We start from the raw sequence: 7289 nt of genomic DNA, 5'->3' as shown, positions 1-7289 counted from the left end.
AGCCCGAATTTTGGACGATTGTCCTCTCCGAAAATCACCTTCTTTTTCTTGCCTAGAAAGGCACTTGATGGTATGAAATCAAACGATGACAGTCGGACTGAAGAATTCAAAAACTTTTTATCCATTTTGTTACTACTAGGAAATCCAAGAGAAGCTACTAATGACATAGCAACGAAAGATGATGTCATTTTCCTTCAAGAACCTGAAACATTATATCAAACACAGGACACATAAATCCAATTAGTGGCCACTAAAATAGATAAAGTTAAAGAAGAGTGTTTTATTGCGTAAAGTTCCACATTCTTACTGACTAATAATAGTCAGTAGAAATAATAATAATAATAACTCTGAATCTTTAGCCGTCATATCTTGCAAGGGTTTCAAACTCTTTATTGAATCAAGTAGCGCGGGGTTCCATTGTGTAGTGATTAGCACTCTGGACTTTGAACCCAGCAACCTGGGTTTGACTCCCGGTGGGACCTTTTAATTTTTATAATTCATCCCCCCCTCCAAAAAAAAAAAGCAATTCATTTATCGACCGTACAAACAAAAACCCAGAGAGCTACAATAAAAGCTTGTGCTGGCTAAAATGTAAGCTCCATCACTGATAAAACCAGTAAGAAACACAAAGGGAACGGAGGTTGGTAGTCTGATACTACTGGCTTCTAAAAGTGTTTTTAGGATAAGTAAGAAGATTCCAGAGACTCGTTATAGTAAATATATCAGCTTGGGGAACTTCACCGAGGGTGATAACATTTTATTATAGGCAGTGGGTTTTTTAACATGTGAGTCACAGTGTACAGTTTTTCAGCCTAGTCCTCATTTTTCTAATGAATCTCAACCGTTGATCGCGCTGACTCAAATTAGCATGCTCATTACATTTACAGCGCACTAGCGCGGGGCAGGTTCCCCTTGAATTATCACAACTAAATCAAGGTAAACTATGCCAATAGTCACTCATATTTGGGTTAATATTCGTTAATAAAGGTGACAGAATATATAATTGGACCGTTTAAAATTTATTTGAACTGGGTTGACCACCACATGGAGAGTTAAATATCTTTAAAGATAGGGCGAGGATTAGAGTCAACTTTGATTCTTCTCTTGGGTTCATCTCCACCGTCCTTTGGTTTGACCACCGGTTACTTCCTCTTATTCGGTAACCATTTAAAAGCAATAGGAGAAGAAAGGAAGACTGCTTGACCTAAAAAACTTCATGAAGAAAGGAAGACTCAAAGCCGCAAACATTATGAATAAAGCAATAGCAAAAACAATACTAGAATATATGTTGAAAGGAAGACTCAAAGCCGCAAACATTATGAATAAAGCAATAGCAAAAACAATACTAGAATATATGTTGAAAGCTTGAGCCATTTTAGGCAAGTAATCTTCACTCGCTTTACCATTGGTTCGTGCTTCATCTTCTTCCTCTTTCTCACCTTCTACATCGGTGAAAGAATATATGTTGGCGAAAGATTTTAAGCTCGAGAATTGAAGATAAGACTTGGTTTGAATTTGGAAAGTCCTGAACACAAGCTCCCATTTCTTAGGTAGTTTGGTTTCGTGGTAATGGTGTTTGGGAGCATGTAAATGAAGATTCCTAAGAAGAAATACTTGACGGGCACTGGTGTTTCTTGCCTCTTCTCCGGTAACTATTTGATGAAATTCGTGTTACACACCCAAGCCCTCTTGGATACTTCCGTTGTTGAACCCATAGGTTGTTTAACTTTCTCCTTTCACTGTTAAACTCATCAATCAAATTAAACCCGAAGAATAAAACAAAGAAAGTTGTTGTGTTCGTTGAGATAATTAACAAGAAATTGTAGATTGGGCTTCAAGGAAAGCCTTGTAAAGTGAAAGGATCAATAAACACAGATAAGATTTCTTCAAGATTCTCTCATGGAGAAACACAGTTCGATAATGGAGGCTTTGGCAATGAGGAAGAAGAATAAGGTGAAAGAAAGTACGAAAACGGAAAAACAAATGATTTGGGAAGAATAATAAGCTATATTGATGAGTGTTAAAAGGTAATAGAAACTCACAAAGGGAATCTCCAACATGAAACCTTTTACTGCTGGTCCACTGCCTATACACATCAGGGTTGTCAGCACTGGGCTGCTGCCAACCTATATGATCTCCCACTTTGAACTGCTTGGAAGCTTCAACCCAGCCATCCATGGCAGCTGCTACAATGAAAAAACAAGTGTAATGGATCAAACCCCTTGAATGTTCCATGTTTAATCACTCGTCGATTTGTTCTTGTTTCTATAAACAAGAGATGGGCGAGCGTGGGAGGGGCGGTTATGCAGCAACGTACGTTGTTTGCGGGGTATTTTTTTTCTTCTGCGACCAGAGGCCCGGTCCAAGAGTTTTTCATGATAGACATGGATCTTGTTGCTTGTTTGGGCTTGTTCGAGTTTGAAACTATAATGATTTCTTCCTCCAGACCCAACTTCAACCGAGGATTTAATAACACTAAAATAGATTATTGCATTTTTTTTATTGTACAACTATTAGGACGAAAAAGCTAATTCAAATTACTTTATGGAAAATTACACGTTTAGTATCCAACTATCACTTTTGCTCTAATTTGGTCACCTGAATATTATTTTTTTTAAACATATTTAACGTTACGTTTCCATTTTATTTTGGTGACTCGTTAGCATCACCCTTAATTTAAAAAAAATAATGATGACATGAAATTACTTTAAAATCATATTTAAAATCAACATAACTGATGGAAAAATTCAATGATGACATGGAATTACTTTATAGTGACTTATCAGCATCATCATTGATTTTTTTAACGATGAACGACTAAAATAAAATCAAAATATAACATTATATATAATTTTTAAGTAAAAAATAGTTTGATGACCAAAACAAAACAAATGTGATAGTTGGGTACTAAATGTTAGTTTACCCAATAATTTATTTGAAACATATGATCCAAAATAGATACATCGAATCAAACAAATAATATATTCATTAATAGATACCTAATATTTTTGTTGAAAAAAATCATAATTTACCCAATATTTTCGTAAGAGCGTAATATAGTAATACTAAATGGTCACTTGTTAACTTTTTATATAGTATATTTTTATATTACGATAATAAGACACAAATATAAATCTAAAATAAATATTTGAGCATATTATAAAATTAATTATTACAAAATATTAAATTAATGATTAAAATATATTTAAAGGGAATCTACATATAAGAAAATAAAAAAAACGCATCTTATTTTTTCTAACAATATTAACTGGATTTCATTAATAAAAAAAGAATCAAAATTACAACGCATCAAAATATAAAGAATAATTTTGAGACAATAATCACCAAAATAATCATACAAAAGTAAAATATTAAACCTAAAGATATGAAGAAATACAAAATTTCCATTTAGAATGACGACCAAATCAAAACTCAATAACCTTAATAAGAACTCATTGTCTCTGTCGAATGAGACACTTTACGAAGTGATAAAAGAGTGGAGAACGACCCTAACAATCTGGCAGGCTGCTTTGCTACATAATTATGATTACATCGGCAAACAACTTTTTACCAAAAGAGAGGATCTGGCTATATGTGACCACCGATAAATCAATCAGAAAAAAATATTGTGATGATTTTTGTGCGATAACCAAAACGACCGAAAAAAGTATGCGAAAAAAAAGTACCTAAAACCATAAGAATCGTGCTACAATAGCAAATAAAGCATGTACTACAATGGGGATTAGGGATTAGGGTTTAGGGTTTAGGCAAATAAAGAATCCACTTGGGGATTAGGCTAGGCACGTGTTTATCCTGAAATTTGAATTTTCTTCAATTAGGCATCTATTTTATTGATAGTGTCCACCTTAAAATTTTGTCGTGCCCACTTTGAGATCTGAATTTTCTTCGATTAGTGACCTATTTTATTGATGTTATCCACTCTAAAATTTTATTTATATCTATCTCATTTAAAAAATTTATACCGTTAACATACACATGCTCCTAACCAATACCAATGGAGACAAGTTGAAGTATAGGCAAAGGTAACCTGTGGGGCATTTTTAAGTACTTGAAATAATATATACTATGAATTATGACACTCTCTTCATTATTGGGAATGACTTCTCTATCATTACTGCTGTTACCGTCTGTATGAAACTAATCCTCCTACGTTCTGAGCAAGAAATATACACGCATTTACCCGACCGTGGGAAATCAAATTTATCTCGACGCCTTTATTATTAGGTATATTACGTTATTGGTTACTAAAGTTTCTTTTTACTACTAAAATAAAAAAATTAACATAACAATTGTTTAACCGTGGATATCCCTTACACGAGTAAGAGAGTTGTTTTTGACTGATGAATGATATGATACATTTAATAAATTAAGATACTCTAATGAGATGATAATATGTATCTTCTGATTGATGAGAAAAATATTTAAAAATATAAAACGTGATGTACGAGGTTTTAAAGTCGACCTCTTGAGAGGGGAAGCAACACCCATCCATTGGATCAAGCTCGAGACTTAGTAGAACCAATTAAGTTGTCTCGATGATAAAAGTCTTCTTACCTAATTTAAATTTGAACAGTTGTGTATGCAGAACATGTATTATTAATAGAAAAATAATAATTAATATTATGTTGTAATAACCCTAAACTATTTTAAAAAAACTTAAAACTTGGTAAATTGTTATTAAATTAAATGTAAAATAACGTTTGAATGACTGTTTTATTATAAATTAAAAATATTAATTAATATTTATAACTTTTAAAACTTTAATAACAAAAAGTAAAACCCTGTCCTGTAACATCCGCAATACCGGGTTAGTGACCAAATTGTAAAGTTTCAGAATTTGGTGACTAAAGTAGAAGAATGAAAGAATTCAATGATTATTTGAATATATATATATTGAAGGTTATTTGGTATTTATTAAAGGAAATTAAGGGTATTATGGTCATTTGACCAGAAAGATTTTTTATAATTTTTTTTAAAAGAGTAATAAGCACGGAGGAAGAAGAGTCCAGAGCATTCTTCAGTCTTCTTCCTCCTCTCAACCGTGAAGCTTGGTATAAGGTAAGTGGGTCTTTAGTTGGTTAATTCTTTCGTTTTAAAGCTTGTTTTGATTCTTGGGATATTAAGAAAGATTAAGGAAAGCTTTAAGTGGCTTAAACCTCAAAGATTAACAAGTTATGAGAAATTAAGAAAAATGAGTTTTTAAGTGAATTTTTGATATGGAAGGAGTTAATAGATTGTGAAGTTGAATTTGACTTGTCAAGGATTAAATTAAGAGATATGAAGTGATAGAATGGGAATTAGAACACATTGAAAATTTGGTATGATTTTTGAATCTTATATGGAAGATAGAATTTTGAGTTTAAAGAAGTGATTATGGAGTAGAAATGAGTTTAAGTATGTGTATGAAAGTTAGGAATATTAAAGGGAATGAAGTATGATGTGTTGAGCTGAAAATAAAGGATTTTCGAGCTCAAAATATGATTTCTGGGCAAGGGGAATCGGTACCCATTCAAGGGGAACCGATACCCCTTCAAACGAACAAGAATTTCCAGTATGTCATGGGGAACCGATACCCCCATAGGGGGGAACCGATTCCCCCTAAAGGAAAATTGGGAATATGGGTTTAATAAATTAGTTTAAGTTGCTAGTATCCAATTACAAGGTGTAGGTACCTAATGATGGTCTCGAAATGTACATTTATGTAGATTCTACGCATAAAGAAATTCCGGAACGTTTGGCAAGTAAGATCGATCAAGGGAAAGATAAGAGATTGGAATTGGCTAGTGAGGCCAGGTGAGTGCATATTAGTTAGTTTATGGTGCTAAATGGAAACAAGACTTGCGACAAGTCTATTTCCTATGTTAGAATGCATGAATATATGATTATACGTATATGAATGACATGAATTGTATGTATGCATGAATATATGTGTTGACATGCTTTTGAATGTAATGTTATGAGAAGTATGTGCTATATAATGTATATATATATACATATGTGAAACTGAACTATGTGACTGCATGAGAAAGATATGAGCCATATAACATGATATAGGTGAACATGAGAAAGCAAAGTATGAGATATAAACTATGTGATCATAGTAAAATATAATTATATTATTATATGATAAGTGAAATAAGCTGGATAATATTGATCTATAGGATGAAGTGAAAATAGTACACTAACTAGGGGATTTGAACATAAATGATAAGATGAACGTATCTAGATGGGAAAGATTCATAGGTTTAAATAAAACTATAACACATGGGTTGAATGATAGAAATTTGTGAAGTTATATGAGAAGATTATAAGAGTGATATGAAATTGAATTAAGTAACAAATTAGATTATATATAGAAATAATAGAAGTGAGATATGTTTATAAGTCTGCCCTAGATGAATACGAAATATAAGAGTGCTATATGATTTATATTAGGATAATCTTGAGGATATAGATATATATAGATAGATATGAAATGAAATGAATGAGTTATATGAATACACAATTATGTGATGAAATGGTGAATTACCTGAACATGTGAATATATATATATATATATATGTTTAAGAGAAGGCATAAGATTAAGATATAAGCAATATGACTTATAAGTATTGCTATTATAATGTTACATGATATGTTATGTATGTTAAAGGAATTATGTGATGGTATAAGAAATGCTATGAAATATATATATGTGAAAACAAGTATAGGTTATGAGATAAGACTTATGACTATAAGCTACGCGAAAGTGTTCTAGGTGTTTCGATATATTATATGAAGTATATGATCTTATGTGAACAAGATATGATAAGTATGTTTATATGAATAAAGGTGATTGGGTGAGAAATGATAGAAATTATATGAAAACATGACATATGTGACATGTGAATTATATGGAAATGATCTACGTGCAAGTGAACTACGGGACTATGTGATCATATGAAAAGAAGCTATGTGATACGTGATATGTGAAAGTGAATTACAAGTTTATGTGAATATTTGAAATGAAATAAATGATAACGCCCATGTTATGTGTCATGAGAGCTAGGGGTATAGTTGGCATGCCAAGAGTCGAGGGTCTATTCGGTTCTTTAGGACATATGTATATTCTTTGGAACATGTGTGAAGTCTCGAAAGACACATACTTGATCCCTAGCATATGTATATGATTCTTAAGGAATTCTACGTGGTCCTTATGGACATCATTATATGGCACTACGGTGCAATTCTACGGCACTTCGGTGCAATTCTACGGGCACTTCGGTGCA

Source organism: Hibiscus syriacus, unplaced genomic scaffold, assembly GCF_006381635.1.
Source record: "Hibiscus syriacus cultivar Baekdansim isolate YM2019G1 unplaced genomic scaffold, ASM638163v2 tig00000142_pilon, whole genome shotgun sequence".
Lineage (NCBI taxonomy): Eukaryota > Viridiplantae > Streptophyta > Magnoliopsida > Malvales > Malvaceae > Hibiscus > Hibiscus syriacus.
The sequence above is the reverse complement of the archived record's forward strand: the minus strand, read 5'-3'. Positions refer to the sequence as shown.